Source organism: Sapajus apella, unplaced genomic scaffold (assembly GCF_009761245.1).
Source record: "Sapajus apella isolate SASKATOON/1434 unplaced genomic scaffold, GSC_monkey_1.0 scaffold247, whole genome shotgun sequence".
Taxonomy (NCBI): domain Eukaryota; kingdom Metazoa; phylum Chordata; class Mammalia; order Primates; family Cebidae; genus Sapajus; species Sapajus apella.
The window spans coordinates 710-19169 of record NW_022437187.1 but is presented as its reverse complement, the minus strand read 5'-3'; the positions used below and the strand labels follow the sequence as shown (position 1 = coordinate 19169).

Below are 18460 nucleotides of genomic sequence, written 5' to 3'. Positions count from 1 at the left end.
CATTGGCTAGGCCAACTGCTGCTTTACTTCCGGAAGTCAGGCTGTGGCCCCTTTAAGAAATGGCCGCCGTGCTGAGGCAGCGGAGTATACAGCGGGCAAGGCAGCAGTGTATGAGGACGGGGAAGGGCAGGGTGAAGCGTGGGAGAAGGGGCTATGCTAGACCCAGGCCCAGATCCCTGGGCCTCCTGTCTTCAGGACCTCCTTGAGCCACCTTCTGGTTTGGTTCCGGGGAGGAGCTTCAGCGCGCTGGCTGGGATCTCCAGACTCCTCTACCGATCTGGTGCAGGATCCCACGGGGTCAGCAGCGATGGGGTGACAATCTGATAAGATGGGGAGGGCCTTGCTGGGGCACAGAGAGATTCCACGGGCCTCAAGGCGAGGTGTCAGCTGAAAATTCACTGACCCATGAAGTCACTTCCTCCACCCTTTTCCTCCCTGGGTGGAGCAGTGGCCGGCCCAATCTGCAAAGCCCAGGGGCTCCTGTATCCCTACACTGCTTTCTAGGATCTGTGCAAACAGGAACAGGGGCAAGTTCGTGGTAGAGCAAATGTGACCACACGTGGAACTGGTGTCTCTCAAGAGAAGATGGAGTCAGCCTGTGATGGCAAGATTGTCAATGATGTCTAGGCATGCACCCAGAGGGCACTGGAGACTCCCCAAGAAAAAGCAAAGCACACCTGGGAACCAGGAGAGAGCCTGTGCCGCAGTCCAAGCCACATTCAGGGATGCCTGCCGGAGGAGGAGAGAAGTTTCTGCAAAGTACACCCCACCCTTACTGCTCCACCGACTAGGTAGCCCTGAGGCAACCTCCCCTGCACCCAGCCAAAACCCAATCCCTTTGGCTCCCTGATGTCTGTGGCAGCCAGACGATTCAGGGCTGACAGGCAGTCCCACCAAGGAGCAGAGGAGACGGATGTCCCTCAAGAATGAGACAGAAAGTGCAGATGAAATGCAACACCGCCTTTCCTAGAAAGCAAAGGCCACCATGTTCTCCTGCAGCTCAGCCTAGATGAAACAAGCAGGTCCCCACGGCACCCAGGCCTTCACAAACCCCAAATTCAACCATGGGGAAAATTACTGACAACCAGCCAAATGACCCAGGCAGAGATGCCAAAAAAGGCTTACCAAAGAGAGGTCAGCATGCAAGCATCCACCCTCTAGCTAACAGGTCACATTTCTTCCAGCACACACACAGGCACATGCACACACAGACAGAGACAGACAGACAGAGAGAGAGGAGACAGAGTGACACACGCACCCAGACATGCAGCAGTGGCACAGAAGCACCCACCTCCAGGCAGCCCCTGAGGCTGTGGGGTTCTGCTGTCTGTGACAGTGATCCTCAGCTCAGACAGCAGCCTATGGGCCCACAGGCAGGCCTATCCTCAAGATCACAGGGGTCATGACTTTGGGGGAAACTCACCTGCACACCGTCCTGGCAGGCCTAAGGCTGTGATCCCCTGCTTGTTCTCCAGGACTCTCCCTGAGCTTTCTTTGTATTGGTCCATCCTCCACCAATCCTGGCATTTGGAGGCCATCCTGTCGACCTCCTTGAGAGATCAGACTGGAGCTACCATACAAATGCATTGTCATGGAGAGCTTCACCCAGCCTCAGGGATCCATCCCCCTGGCGATGTTGTGGTCACTGTGATGAGAGAATCTTATTGCACTTCCTGCATGCTCATTGGTTAGGCTGACCTCTCTGCACTCCTGGACGTCAAGCTGCGGCCTCTTTAAAAACTAACAGTATTCCCAGCACTTTGGGTGGCTGAGGTGGGCAGATTACCTTAGGTCCGGAGTTCCAGACCAGCCTGACAAATTTGATGAAACCACATCTCTACTAAAAATACAAAAATTAGCCTGGCGTGGTGGCATGCACCTGTAATCCCAACTACTCGGGAGGCAAGACAGGAGAATCGCTTGAACCTGGGAGGCAGAGTTTGCAGTGATCCGAGATCACACCACTGCATTCCAGTCTGGGCAACAAAAGCAAAACTCTGTCTCAAAAAAAAAAAAAAAAAAGTTGGCTGTTCTGTGGCAGGGTCGCAGCAGATGAAGCCGGGAGGGTGAGTAGGGTAGTCATGAGATGGGGACTATGCGAGATCCAGAGCGGGACATTTGGCCTTTTGTCCTCAGTACCATTTTGAGCCATCTTCTGGCTCAGTTCCGGATGTAGCAGGAGCTTCAGGGTGCCAGTTGGTTTCTCTTGGCATCCTCCTGTGTGCTGGGGACAGCAATATGTCACAATTCCTACTGTTGGCAAGGCCCTTGTAGAAGAAAAGAATTACATCACCTAGGTGCTGGGTTTCGTGTGATAGTACTATCTATCTGAGAGCAGGGCCCATTCACAGGAGTCATATGTACTAAATTCTTGGCCCAGGTATGTGTCACAATTTTATTTGTAAACTGGACCCAGTCTGGAGAGTCAAATCACTCACATGTTGGACAAATGTATATTTCACAATAACATTTGTGGAAAGTTCCATTGATGATTCCCCATCCCATACCTGTATTGGCTCCAGGTATAAGTGTCACCATTGGCCAGCGATAGTGGCCTACACTTGTAATCCCAGCACTTTGGAAGGCCCAGGTAGGTGGGTCAGTTGAGGTCAGGAGTTCAAGACCAGTCTGCCCAACATTGCAAAACCCTGTCTCTAGTAAAAACAAAACAAAACGTGCTGTGTGCTTGTAATATCATCTACTCAGGAGGCTGAGGCCTGAAAATCACTTGAACCCTTGGAGGTGGAGGTTGCGGTGACCTGAGATCATGCCACTGCACTCCAGCCTGGGCAACAAAGTGAGACTGTGTCTCAAAATAAGAACAATAATAAAGTCATCATTGTGCCTGTGATTTGGCCCCAGGTCCTATGGCACAATACCAACTCTGGACAGAGAGACAGCAGGAAAGGCACATCAACTGTGTGCTGGTCCAGGGATATATAACAATCCTCCTTGTGGGCAGAACCCTGGCAGAAGGTACTGGGTCCAGTGTTATCAAAATCTTTCCTGTAGGTAGAGTTTAGGTAAGAGAGGACACTCACTTCACCTAGATGATTGGCCTAGATATATGTCACAATGACCTTCATGAGCAGATCCAAGGCAGGAGAGTGACATCACCTTAGTGCTTGGCTCAGTGATAGGTCACAATCACTTCAGTGGGCAGAGACCAGGTGAGAGAGCAGAATCACATCACCTATGTGTTGTGCTAAGTGATATGCTACAATACTTCCAGTAGAAAGAACCCAGGCAGGAGTGTCCCATTACCTGGGTTCAGTACCTGGCTATATGTCACAATGCACTCTAAGTGCAGGACCAAGGCAGTAGAAGGAAGTCACATCACCTTTGTGATGGACCCAGAGATAAGTCACAATGCCCAATGTAGGCAGGGTCCAGGCAGGGGAGTCACATAACCTGGGTCAGGGCCAGGGAAAATTTAACATTACTTAGGTGATTACTTAGGTCACATTTCCTACTGGAAGCAAGGCCCAGGCAGAAGGGAAGAGTCACATAATCTAGGTGATGGGCTTAAAGATATATCACAATTTTTTCTGTGGGCAGGGTCCAGGTAGAAAAAGATGGCAGTGTCACCCAGGTGATAGGCCCAGAGATATGTGAAAATTTTCCCTAAGAATAGGACCAAGATAGAAGAGTCACATTGCCAACTTGTATGGCCCAAATGTATGTCACTGTCCCATTTGTAAGCTTTATTTAGGCAAAACAGTCAAATATCAGGAGCTGGGCTAAAGGTCTATGTCACAATCACACCTGCAGGAATGTCCAGAGATTAGATTCACAATCCCACACAGATTCCAACACCAGATATGAAAGTGAACACCTGTGAGTTAGGTACAAGTATGCAAGTCAGAATCTCAATGGTGAATTGGACTCATGCATGAGAGCCCCAAGACCACCTGCAGACTTTGTGCTGGTAGGAGAATAACAGCCTCACATGTGTGCTGAATATTTGTCTGACAGTCATCATCTTTATTTGCGGAAGAGATTCACATATGAGAGCCACAGTTCCAACTTTTGACTGCCTCTGAGTGTGAGATTCAGAACCTCAACAGTGAGTGGGCTATGTCCATGTGGGAAAGTGACAATTCTTACCATTAGCTGTGTGTGTCTATAAGAGTCACAATCCCACCTGTGTGCTGGGCCCTGTTATTACACTCTCTGTGCCACTCACAAACTTTATAAAATATGCATGAGTGTTGTAATCTGTGACCTTTCTACAAGCAAAAGACCCAGTAAATTGCCCATTTCCTTAAGCCTAGCTAGAAGAGTCAAAATGTTTTCTATTGCCTTGGTCCAAGTAAAAGAGTAAGCATCATGCCCATGGGTTGGGCCTTGGTATATGTCACAGTCTCACATATGGGCAGGGACCATGCAGAAATTTACATCACCTGAATGTGAGGAAACAAATGTTAATATTTTCCTTGTGGGCAGGACCCAGGGGGAGAGTTACATCACCTGGCTGCTTGGCCCAGTGATATGTTACAATGCCTTCTGTAGGCAGGGCCCAGGCAGAAAAGAGGAGTCACATCTAGATGCTGAGCACAGCAAAATGTCATAATGCCCCTTTAATTATGGTTTAACTCAGAAAGAAGAGTCATATCACCTAACTGATGGGTTCAGTAATATGTCAATCATCGATGGGCAAACCCCAGCCAAAAGTCTAGAGTCACATCCTAGATGATGGGCCCAGAGATATGTCAGAATGCTTTCTGTAAATGAGGCCTAGAAAGAAGAGTCACATCACCAGGTGTTTGGCCCAGAGATATTTAACAATTTCTCGTGAAGGCAGGCCCAGGCAGGAATGTTATATCATCCATGTACTCAGCCCATGTATATGTCACAATCACAACTGTAGGCTTGGCCCAGGCAGACTGCTGTAGCAGTAGTAGGCAGACTGCTGAAAGAGTAGTTTCCCAGGTATTGAAAATTGTATATGTTACAAACACCTTGGAGGGGGTCCAGGGATGACATTCACAATACCATATACCCTCCAGCTCCAGGTATGAGAGTTCACTATTTCTGTGAATTGGGTCCAAGTATGTGATCACAGTCTTAATGCTGGACTGTATTTGTGCATGAGAGCTTCAAATCTAGCTATGTTCTGGTAGGGGAGGCACAGCCTCATAACTGTGTCTCACCTGTGTTCTGTGCCCTGTTATGACACTTTGTATGTATCACATGAGAACTTTATAGGATATGCACTTTACAGAGTGTCATAGCTCTCTGTGACCTTTCTACAAGTAAGAGACCTGAGACCATATGGGTTGCTCTAAGTCTGGCTACAAGCATTAAAATCTCTCTCATTGGCTAGGTCCATGTGTAAGAATTACTATCATGCCTGTGAGCTAAACATAAGCATATTTAAGAATTTAAACTGTAGGCATGAACTAGGCAGGAGAATCACATAACTAAATACTGGACCAGGAATATGTCAATATGCCTCCTGTGTGTATGGCCTACAGGTTTGTCACATCAGCTGAGTTTTGGGCTCAGCAATATGTTACAATGCCTCCTCTGGGCAAGGCCCAGGCAGAGTCACTGACTGTGACTCATCTGAGTGTCACTGTCGGCTGACTGTGCATATGAGTGTGAGTTGGACCCAAGTACACCAGTAACAATCTCAACAATAATCTTACTCCATGCATAAGAGCCACATTTTCACGTGTGGCTGTGTTCTGGTGCAGGAGTCACATCCTACATGTGTGCTGAAACCTGATCTTAGACGCCACCTGGGTGCTGGGCCAAGTAGTATGCCCCAATCCACATTTTGTACAGGATCTAGGCAGGAGAGGGAGTCGCATCACCTAGGTGATGGGCCATAGATATGTCACAATGTCTCTTCTTGGCATTGCTCAGGCAGGAGAGTTGTGTCATTTGGGTGCAGGCCCCAGCAATATGCCACAATCCTCGCTTGGTTCAGGGCCCAGGACAAAGAGGAGAGTCTCTTCACCTAGGTGATGGGCCCTGTGATATGTGACAACTCCCCTGTGGGCAGAAGAAGACAGTCACATCACCTAGGTGATGGGCTCAGAGATATGTCAAAATCCTCAGTGAGGACAAGGCCTATGCAAGAGAATCACATTACCCACGTCCTTGGCTCAGTTGTATTTTACTCTGCAATTTGTGAGCTGTACCCAGGCAGGATAGTCAAATCAGTTAGTATATGTAACAAGCACACCTGTGGAACATCCAAGGATGAGATTCATAATCCCACACATGTCCCTGCTCAAGAGTCAATTCCTCCTGTGAGTTGGGCCCAACTATGCCAGTAACAATCTCAACAGAGGTCTGAATCTGTGCATGAGAGTCACAATCCCACCTGTGACTGTGTCCTGGTACAGGAGTCACATCCTACAGATGTGCTGAAACCTGGTCTGAGATTCACCAACGTACCTGCAGACTGGACCCATGTATGAAAGTTACAATTCCAGCTTTCTACTGCCTCCTAGTGTGAGATTGAGAGCCTTGACAATGGTCTCTGTCCATGTTGGAAGGTGACAATTTTTACTGTCTGCTGAGTTGTGTATACAAGGGATACAAATTTACCAAATCACCAAGGCAGGAGAGTCACATCATATGGGCACTCGTAGGACAATCTGATCATCTAGAATCTTGGACCCTGTGATGACACTCTCTGTACCACCTGAAAGCTTTATACAGTATGTGTGGGAGTCACAATCTGTTCCAAGACTTTCATGCTGACATGGACCCAACATCTTATCAGTTGCCCTTATCCTAGGTATGAGAGTCAATATCTCTTCTACTAGCTAAGTACAGGTATCAGACTCATTAGGGTGCCTGTAAGTTTGGTCCAGAAATGAGTCAGTATGTCATCTGTGCCTGGATCCATATATGACAGTAACAGTTCCAACTGTGGTCTATGTCTGTGTGTGAGATTCAGGGCCTCATCAGTAAGTTTTGTTTACATGTGAGGATGACAATTCTAACCATCATCTGGTGTGCCTATGAGAGTCATCATCTTACATGTGTGCTAGGTCCTGTTATGACACTCTCAATGTCATGCAAGTGCTTTATAGGATATCCATGAGTGTCATAATTCTCTGATCTTTCTACAATTAAAAGACCCAGAACCCTACCTGTTGCCCTAAGCCTAGCAGAAAGCATAAAAATGTCTCTCTATTGGCCGTGCTTATGTATGAGAGCCATCATCAGGCTGTGAGCTTTGGTGAAGTATATGTCACAATTCCACCTGTTTGCAGGGACAAGGCAGGAGAGTCACATCACCTGAGTGCTAGGCCCAGTGATATTTTATAATGTCCATTATGGACAGAGCACCAGTAATAGAGTCTGATCATCTTGAATCTTAGCCCAGGAGTATATTACAATCCCTCCTGTGGACAGAAACCATGCAGGAAAAACAGTCACATCTTCCAGGTCCTTGGCTCAGTGATATGTCACAATCCTGGTGTAAGTAGGGCACAGGCAACAGAGAAAAGTCATATTATATAGGTATTGGTCCCAATAAAATGTCACAATGCCCACTGAGATCAGGGTCCTGGCAAGAGAGGAAAGTTAAATCACCTAGGTTACATTCTAGGTTCTGGAATATGTCACAATGCATTTTTTTGTGCTTGGCTCAGGCAGGAGAGAATTACATCACCTAGGTGACTAGCTGAGACATACATCAAAGTTGCCCCTGAGAGCAGGTCCCAGGCAGAAGAGTCATATCACATGAATGTGTGACCCACGTGTGTGTAGCTTAGGCGGAGCAAAACAAATCAGGTGCTAGGCAAAAGTATAAATCACAATTACCTTTGAGAGAAGGTCCAGGGATGAAACTTACATCTTGCAAATGTCCAAAAATCCAGATATGAGAGTCAACTCTTGCTGTGAGTGCCCCAACTTCATCTACAAATACTGGCCTGGTAAGGTAGTCATAGCACCACTGGGGTGCTGAGTCTTGGTCCAAGAGTCACTATATTACCTGTGGATTATATGTACGTGTTAGAGTCAAAATTCCTACTTTCAACTACCTTTGGGTGTGACACTCAGAACCTCAACAGTAGGCTGTGTACATTTAGGGGGTTGAGATGACATTCCTCACCGTTTATTTGGGGAGTCTGCATATGAGGGTCACAGTCTCGCCTCTGTGCTGGGCTTTGTTATGACACCCTCTGTTTTACCTGAGGGCTTCACATGTTATGCTTGAGCATGTAAATCTTCTCTGAGACCTTCAGACTATTATGGACCCACTATCTGACCCATTGCCCTATACTCAGGCATGAGTGTCAACATTTTTTTATTGGCTGGGTTTAGGAATGACAGTCGTCACTGTGCCTGTGAACTAAGTCCAGAAATGAGTCACCATCCCATCTGTGATGGATCCACATATGACGATCTCAATTTCAACTGTGGACTTCATCTGTATTTGTTAAACAGAGGAATGAAAGGTATTACTTTCATAGGATAGTGCAAAAAACTTGTTCTGAAATATCATGTGAATGTCTATTCTTTGGAGGTAGATGTGCCTGGGATACGAGCCTGGAGAAGGGATATGAAGCTTCGGGTGGCAGGGAGGTGGGGAGTGAGATGGAGAAATTGAAGAGTGACGTGAGACTAGGAGCTGAGGGGTGGGGGATAAGAATCTGGAAGGGGAATGAACATTTTTCAAATGACTCATTCTTTCTTTTCCTGCTTTTCATCAGGCGCTTCATTTCTTCCCACTAACCTTTAAAATAAAATTATTGGAAAGAAAGGGAAGGAAAACAACCTTTATTTACCTATTAGGGGATTAAGTAAATGGAGGAGTGTGTGCTCCTATTTGGGACTGCCTGAATTTATTCAAGGAATCCAATTCCAACCTTTGGCATGTTTAAAAAATTCCAATTGTGTATCTAGCACATGTTAGTGGGGAAGGGAAGGAACCAATGTTTAGGGAGTGCCTTCTATATGCTAGGGGTATTTCTACATTATTGCATTCAGTTGGCTCAGCAAATCTGAGAAGTAAGAACTAACAAGGGGGGGGACCAACCATTCCACTATGGACCATATGATTGCTGTGTCCACTTCCTCAGGTCTAAATATTAGAGAGGATGTATTCTCTGAGGAAATGAGGAAATGACATATAGCTAATGTAAACAAATTCTAAATTCTCTGGAACAGTGAGACTACTTCTATGTTTATTTAGGTATGTTTTGGATGATTAATTTAGAAAGTGGAAAATAAAAACACTCATCCATAGAAATATAACCATTTAAAAACTTAGCCTTTACATGACAAGATCTTTTACCAACACCTACAGGAGATACATAAAAAGTTAAAAGTCCAGGAGTGGTTTCTCACTCCTGTAATCTCAGCATTTTGGGAGGCCGAGGCAAGAGAATTGCCTGAGTCCAGGGGTTTGAGACCAGACTGGGCAACATAGCAGGACACCTTCACCTCTCCAAAGAAAAGAAAAAAGAAAATAAAAATTAGTCTGGCATGGTTGTGCATGTCTGTAGTCCCAGCTACTCACCTGAGGTGGGAAAATCCTTTGGGCTATGATCATGCTGCTTCACTCAGCCTGGACAACAGAATGAGATCCTTTCTAAACAACAACAACAAAAATAAATAAATAAATAAAAGTTGGCCAGGTGAAGTGGGCCATGCCTGTAATCCCAGCACTTTGGGAGGCTCAGGAAGGTGGATCACTTAAGGTCGGGAGTTTGAGACCAGTCTGGCCAACATGGAGAATCCCTGTTCCTACTAAAAATACAAAAATTAGTCAGGTTTGGTGGTGTGCACAAGTAATTCCAACTATTCAGGAGGCTGAGGCAGGACAATCAGTTGAACCCAGGAGGCAGATATTACAGGGAGCTGAGATTTCAACACTGCACTCCAGCCTGGGTGCCAGAGTGAGTGTTAATCTAAAAAGGGGGAAAAAAATTAAAAAGGATTTTAGACCAAAAATATTTTATAAGTTTGCATTTACAAAGTGTGCATTCAAAGGCAGTTTATTACATGGCCTGTCACTTTTTAAATTTAGTAGGAGTGTCTTTCTTATGTTAACTTTATTTTAGTTGGAAATGTATGAAATTAACAGGAGTTATAAATTTTTTATTTTATTGTTTTTCAACTTAGCACTTTTATTTATTAATTATTAAATTTCAGGCCGGAACCAAGTATGCGTTCATGTGTTTGTATTTTCCTTCATTAGGAAATTGTCAGCTGACATCAAAGAAATATTCAGGCTGTTTCTGTATACAGGCCTTAACAAAAATATATTTTTCTTTTTGTTAGTATTCTTACTCTACACATGATGCAAACCCTACAGGGGTTTATTTATACACTGACTGTGGGTATACAGTAGGTGTATAAATGTATGAGTTGGATGAGATACATTGATACAAGCATGCAATGCACAATAATCACATCAGGGTTAATGGGGTGTCTATCACCTCCAGCATTTATCCTTTATTTGTGTTACAAACAATCCAGTTATTCTCTTTTAGTTATTTTTAAATGTACCATAAATTATTGTTGACTCTAGTCACTTTGTTGTGCTGTCAAATACTAAATCTTATTCATTGTATCTAACTATATTTTTGTACCCATTAACCTTCCCCATTCCTTACTAATCTCCTAATTTCCTTCCCAGCCTCTGGTAACTATTCTTCTACTCTATCTCCACGAGTTCAATTCTTTTAAATTTTGTCTCCCACAAACAAGTGAGAGCATGGAAGGTTGTCCTTCTGTGCCTGGTATATTTCACTTGACATAATGTCCTCCAGTTTCATCCATGTTCTTGCAAATGACTGGATCTTGCTCTTTTTGATGGCTGAATATTACTTCATTGTCTATATGTACCACCTTTTCTTTATCTATTTATCTATTGATAGACACTTACTTAAGTTGCTTCCAAATCTTGGCTATTGTGAAGAGTGCAGCAATAAACAGCAAATGAATGCTTGAGGAGATGGATACCCCATTTACCCCAATGTGATTACAACATTGCATGCTTTATCAACATATCTTATCCAACTCATAAATATATACAGCTACTATGTACCCACAATTTCTTTTAAGTTTGCACAATACGTAGAGTAAGAATCCCAACAAGAAGAAAAATATATTTTTGTTAAGGACTATATTCAAAAACAGACCTGAACATTTCCCAGATGTCAGCTGGCAATTTCCTAATGAAGGAAAACAAGAGAGGGCAGACATCTCTTTGATATACTGACTTCCTTTATTTTGGGCATATCCCTAGCACTGGAATTGCTGGATTGTATAGTATCTTTATTTTCAGTATTTTGAGGAACCTCCGAATTGTTCTCTATAGTTGTTGTACTAATTTACTTTCTCACCAGCAGTGCATGATGGTTCCCTTTTCTCCACATCCTCACCAGCATTTCCTATTGCCTGTTTTGGGATAAAAGTCATTTTAACTGGGATGATAGGATATCTCATTGTAGTTTTGATTTGCGTTTCTCTAATGATCAGGCATGTTGAGCACCTTTTCATATACCTGTGTGCCATTTTGCATGTCTTCTTTTAGGAAATGTCTATTCAGATCCTTGCTCAGTCTTTAATCAGGTTATTAGATTTTTTTCTTCCTGCAGAGTCGTTTGAGCTCCTTATATTCTGGTTATTAATTCCTTGTCAGATGGGTAGTTTGAAAATATTTTCTCCCAATCTGTGGGTTGTGTCTTCACTTCCTTGATGGTTTCCTTTGATAGGAAGAAGGTTTTTTTGTGTTTTTTGTTTTGTTTTGTTTTTTAACTTGTCCATTTTTGCTTTGGCTGCTTGTGCTTTAGGGGTACTACTCAAGAAATATTTGCTCAGACCAATGTCCGGGAGAGTTTTCCCAATGTTTTTTTAGTAGTCTCATAATTTGCAGTTTTAGATTTAAGCTCCTAATTTATTTGGATATGATTTTTCTATATGATAAGAGTTAGGGGCAGGAGAATCACTTGAACCCAGGAGGCAGAGGTTGTAGTGAGCCAAGATCATGCCACTGCACTCCAGCCTGGGTGACAGAGGGAGGCTCTATCTCAAACCATATACATATATGTTTGACCAAAATCCCAGAGGTTAAATATGGAAACCTTTTTCATTGTGGAAATGTATATGTGCATATGGACAAGGACAGAAAAAAATTGAAAACTAAAAATAGCTTCTTTACAATGGTAAGACATAACTTTAAAATATATTTTGAGGTGGATGGATCACCTGAGGTCAAGTGTTCAAGACCATCCTGGCCAACATGGTGAAACCTCATCTCTACTACTACTACTAATAATAATAAATAGCTGGGTGTGGTGGCATGGGACTGTAGTCTCAGCTACTCCAGGAGGCTGAGGTCATTTCCGCTAGTATGACAGTCTCTCAGTGTGTAGTGAACTTTGCAGCAGCCTCGGTTTAAGACCTGTGGTCTCTCTGCAAATGTGGCAGCTCAAGCATGTGTAAACCTTTTTCATTTCATTCTTTCCTTGTATACTTCCACACAACCATATAGAAAGAGATCTGAATGACTGTTTTTGCCACTGCAACTACTGCTACTACTACTAAAAAGTTCTATGTTCTCTGTTATGTATTTTACCACCTAATGACACCTTCACAGGGTCTTACGCCCAACATATAATTACTGATTCTAGTTGGTATAGATTTTTGTGTATTGTCCATTTCAATATATTTAAGGTTTTATTTGGTAACAAGTCTTGGTTTATGAACATTAAAATAAAATCCTAAAGTGTCCATATGCATGGAAAGAGTATTCTAGGTTGTAAACATAGTAATAAATTGCAGACCTCATAAAATTAGAGCTCAAGTAAGAATACCACTTCCATTTATGGAAGCATGTAGAACTCCAGTTTCCTTTCCTGTCATTAAATTCAGGTCATGGGGTCTGTCAATGGCTTCTCCCATTTCAATAAATTTTATGTTGTCTACATATTCTTTTGTTCTCCATCCCAAAAGGGTAAAATGTTTTCTCTTGAAAACACTGTTTTCTACATGTTTTCTCTTGAAAACACTGACATATTCCATTATGTATTGTATTTTATTTGTGATAGAGACATTTAACATAAGATCTACTCTCTTAACAAAGTTTTAAGTACACAAGTTTTTAGTACTGTTAACTATAGGAACTATTCTGTGCCTCTAGACCTCTAGGACGTATTCATGTTGCATAATTAAAATCTGTACCCTTTGACTAAAACCTTCCTCTTTTCCCCTCCCCGAGTCCCTGGCAAGCACCACTGTACTCTCTGCCTCTATACATTTGACTATTCTAGAGTCCTCATAAAAGTGGATCACATAGGATTGTCAGTCTATGACTGTCTCATTTCACATAGCATAGTGCTCTCCAGGTTTATCCATGTTGTTGCAATGCATTTCCTTCTTTTTCTGAGACTAGATAATATTCCATTGTATGTATACACCATATTTTCTTTACCTATTCACCCATCTATGGATATTAGGTTGCTTCCATGTCTTCGCTATTGTAAATAATGCTAAACATGAACATGCTGACATCTCTTTGAGATCCTGATTTTAGAGCCTCTGGCTATATACCCAGAAGGTGTGATTGCTCTACATTGTTCTTTGAAGTAACTGCACCAACTCACATTTCCACCAACAGGGTTTCAATTTTGCTACATCCTCACCAATACTTGTTATCGATTTTTTGATATATTAGTCAATCTAACAGATGTGAGGTGACATCTAATTATTGTTTTGATTTGGATTTTCCAGATGATTAGTGTTGAGTACCTTGTCATATACTTCATGGCCGTTTGTATGTCTTCTTTTGAAGAAATGTCTTTTCAAGTCCTTTGCTCGCTTTTTAGTTGGGATTTTGTTTTTTCTTTTGAGTTGTGGGAGTTGCTTATATATTTTGGATATTAACACCTCATCAGATAAATGGTTTACAAGTATTTTTGCCTGTTATGTAGGTTGCCTTTTTAGTCTGTTGATTGTTTTCTTTGCTGTATAGGAGGTGTTTAGTTCAATATAATCCCACTTGTCTATTTTTGTTTTTCTTGCCTGTACGTTTGATATCACATCCAATAAATCATTGCCAAGGCCAATGTTAAGAAGATTTCCCCCTATGTACTCTTCTAAGAGTTTTATCATTTCATGTTTTACATGTAAGCCTTTAATCCATTTGGGTTGATTTTTTGTATTATGTGAAAAAAGGCCCAATTTTATTCTTTTGCATGTTAATATTCAGTTTTCCAAGTAGCATTTATTGAAGTAACTATCTTTTCCCCATTTAATACTCTTGGCATCCTTGTTGAAAATTAATTGATTCATTACTTCATTTATCAATAAAATGTATTCCCTTATTTTCCATTAGCCAATCATATTTGTTTTCATCATTAAAAACCTATTTTCTCTAACTTCTTCAAAGTAATTCCTACATGATTCCAGGACTACAGCATATCTGTTAACACATATGTACACTCAGGTTTAGCTACAACTGACCTTTACTTAAAAAAATTGTTCATGGTTTTATTAGGTTTTAAGGGTTACTGTCCATAAATAAACCTTAATAAGCTAAGAATCTGCTTTCTTTACTATTCTCCATAATACACTGGCCTGCTATCACCTGTTAACGTCTTACATGAAGAACAAACATCACTTAACTCACATTGCAGTGTTGGACTTCTGTACATAAGCCTTCAAATTAGCACACTCCTGTGCTTGAGAAAAATCAATCCAGCCTGGGCAACAAGGGCAAAACTCAATCTCAAAAGAAAAAGAAATTTAAATTTAAATAGTAACTTAAAATATGAATTACTATTATTGGTAATAGAAAAACTATTAGGGACTTACTGAATTATATTTATTTAAAATACATTTTGAAAATGGTTTACAGCAAAATGCATATGAATTTTATAGTACAATAAAAATAAAAGACAATAAGCACATTTTCTAAAATGTTATTGTTTCTCAAAAACTATTTCAGTGAGTAGATTTATATTTCTTTTACCAGAGTTCAGACAAATTCCAACCACTAGTATTGGACTGTAGGCCTTTTATTTCTTTTATGCACCAAAGTGAAATACCCTAGCATGGCTATAATGAATACATTTTAAACAATTCTGCTAACTCCATTTTGCCCACCCTAAGCTATGTAGGGCATTCTGTTCCGAAAGCTTGTGGTCTGAGACAGCTGACATCTTTGTAACCAATTTTCTGAGAAACAGGGCCCACCTGCCCTGTACATCCTGTATCTGCAACTGTGTAACTGCTACCCCACGGTGCTGCCTCACATCGTGAGTAAAAAACAGCTTTAAGCAGAACTTTTTTGTTAGGCACCCCCCCTTTCCCCAACCTGATCCTTCTGCTTCTGTAATAATCTGCTTACCACCCCCTGACCCTAAGCTGGTATAAAAATGTTGACTGCCCTTTGTTCTTGGACGACAGGATTGAGCTCTAGCTGACTCTCGGACTCCGGCATAAAGGTGGACTCTCAACAAACTCAGCGCATGGCGTTTCTGTTTAAACTTGCTCGGGTATAGCAAAAGGGAGTAAATCAAATATAAAATATGACCAAAGATAATTTTTGAAAAGAGAAAACATCTTCTGGCAAGAATTTAACCTGGAGTTTTCTTATTAATAAATGAGAAGAGTGTTTGGGGGACTATAATGCCCAGTTTGAATATTCTTCTCTTGAATACATCAACAGATGTGCACAAATTTCTTTTTGCCATTTTTATTACTCAGAAGCTTTAAGAAGAAAGTTACCCAAATAAAATACTGTGGGAAAATTATTTAGAATGTAAATGTGTCCCTTTGTTTTATTTTTAACTGCCTTTAGCCCTTACTCCATACTCCACGTTGGTTTCTGTTGAGTAAACACAACTTTGTTTAGTGTAAAGAATTAATAACAACTCAAATGATAGAGAATACATGGCTGGTAGAGATCATTTCTTAATCTGAAATCAGTTTTGTCATTGAATGCTTCATCAATAATATTTCTATGTGCAATATAGAAGTTTTGCTCTGTGATAAGAGATTTATCACCAAACCAGTTAACTGTCCAAGTAGTTTTTACCATTTTACCTGTCATTGGGTAGATAAAGCGTTTGGGTGCATAAAGGGTCTGATAAAAGCCATCAGATTGACAGCCCATGGTGATTTTTTGAAATAACTAGTAGATGATACTCAAATTATTAAAATGTAGATATTAAAAAATTATGGCCAGGCATGGTGGCTCACGCCTGTATTCCCAGCACTTTGGGGGGCCAAGGCAGGTGGATCACCAGGGGTCAGGAGTTCAAGACCAGCCTGGCCAACATGGTGAAACCCTGTCTCTACTAAAAATACAAAAATTAACCAGGCGTGGTGGCACATGCCTATAATCCCAGCTACTCAGGAGGCTGAGGCAGGAGAATTGCTTGAACCCTGGAGTTGGACGTTGCAGTGGGCCGAGACTGGCCATTGCATTCCAGCTTGGGTAAAAAAAAAAGACTCCTTCTCAAAAAAAAAAAAAAAAAAAAAGTAGCCATTTTCCACTGTACCCCACCAGGCCCCCATCTCATCATTCTAAACACTAATTACTGTTCCCATTTAATAGTAGAGATGTGTGGAGATATACTCTCCTAAGAAAACCTTGGTGCCATGTAATTTGGCTACAAGACAGAATTTTTGAAATTGTATTTTTATCCTGGCAACTTGAGGTCACATTGGATCCATACGGTTGGCCTTTTTAATGATCTTCATCTGTAACCCCAGCTACTTGGGAGGCTGAGGCAGGAGAATTGCTTGAACCCTGGATCTGCACCTCCTGAGTAACTGGAATGACATTTCTGTGGTACACTTGCAAATCTGATTACGGATAAGCTTTCTTTTCATTTAGTAACATGGGAACTAGATTTTAATCTTCACAAGTGACAAAAAAAAGCATCTTTATTTTAAAAAGAAAAACATTCAAACTTTGGGTTTAATATCTGAGCAATCTATCAAAAAGATTAAACTGTAAGAAAGTAGTTTAAATAGTTTAAGCTTCATAATTGCTGGACCACACAGCCTCATAGTGCTCAGCAGTTACATTCATTTTTTAAACTTTTGAATATATTTAGACATCGTGGAACTGAACTTTGGAAAAGTTGGTGATTTGTGGAATTTTATATTGGCAGATGACTTTCCTCAACCTCTTGGTGAAATAAAGTTACTTATAACTGCTTCTCTAGTGTACTGTTTTATGTTGAATCCAACTTAAAGTTTTCAAAGCTAAGTACAATAAAAATGATATAACTAAATATAAACATGTTAGTAGAAGACTACATATGAAACCATCATTTATGTTAAAATGTTTCCTTTTGTTCTAATTGGCAATATCTTATTGTGCCCTTTTGAGTTATAAATTTTGACAGTAAGTCCTAGTTCTAAGAAACTTTCTCATCTTAAACTAAACCTTATTTTGAACTAAACCACACATATATAAGCATTTATTTTCACACAAAGTTTTCATAGAAAAAGAAAACAGTCCATGGAGAATTCTAGCTCTCAGAAATGTGTTACAATTCTGTTTTTAAAATGCAATTACAGAGGCGGCATCAAGAGAGTTACAAAACTAGCAAATGGAAGAATAAAGTATAAGATAAACTCCTTAAAATGATTTAATTTGTTTAAACTTTTCAATACTCATTTTGACTGAAAATTAAATGTTACCAGGGAGGTTGATGCTACACAGTTATAGAATTAGCTTAATTAATTGATATAGGTCATGAAGCAGATGCCCTATTTCAGTAAAGTTAGTTCCAGAATTCTAGAGGAAGCCTCTCATGACCCTAAGAATGAATCTAAGTCCACATTATGGTAGTTGTTATTATAAACTTAGTGGGGACAAATCCTGAGAAGACAATGGTGTGACGTATTGTCAAAGCATGAGTTCTGGTGATGGGCATATCTAGGTGTGCATAGAATAAATTTTAATGAACATTTTATTATCATCATTATTATAATTGTTGGATCATGATACCATTTTTATAAGCACTATAGCTCTGGATTCAGAAATTCCTGAGTCTGAAGCCTATAAGTATGACTTTGGAGAAATTACTTAAATGTTAAATCATTTTCAGTTTTTTCACATTTAAAATTAGGATAATAGCAAAAATGCCCACCTCATACATCTGTGAAGCTTCTAATGGTCTATGAAAAGCATTTAGCACAATCTTCACACTTATATGTATAAGGCACTATCATAACAAGTGCTCAGTAAATGTCAAGTACTATTGTATAATAATGATTAATTTTATTATTATTAATTCTTTATGATCCCCTTCTCTCAATTTCCCCTATATCCCTGGCCATATTCCAGGTTGGATGAGTATAATACACATACTTCCCAAATGCTACATGAGTGGAATGCTTTATTGACTCCTTGGTCTGATTTAAAAGAATCTCAGAAGTGGTATTCTGTACCCCAGTGGGTGTGCTGCCATGTGACGCTTCATCAGTGTTCAATGGCAGGGGTTGGTTTGCTCTTCCTTGA

The 18460-nt window shown here is 41.1% G+C and overlaps 1 pseudogene; it reads right to left on the bottom strand.

The window, feature by feature from the left end:
* The window catches only part of LOC116545118, a 32891-nt pseudogene extending 16795 nt beyond the window's left edge, over positions 1-16096 (bottom strand).
* Positions 16097-18460: the final 2364 nt, after the last annotated feature.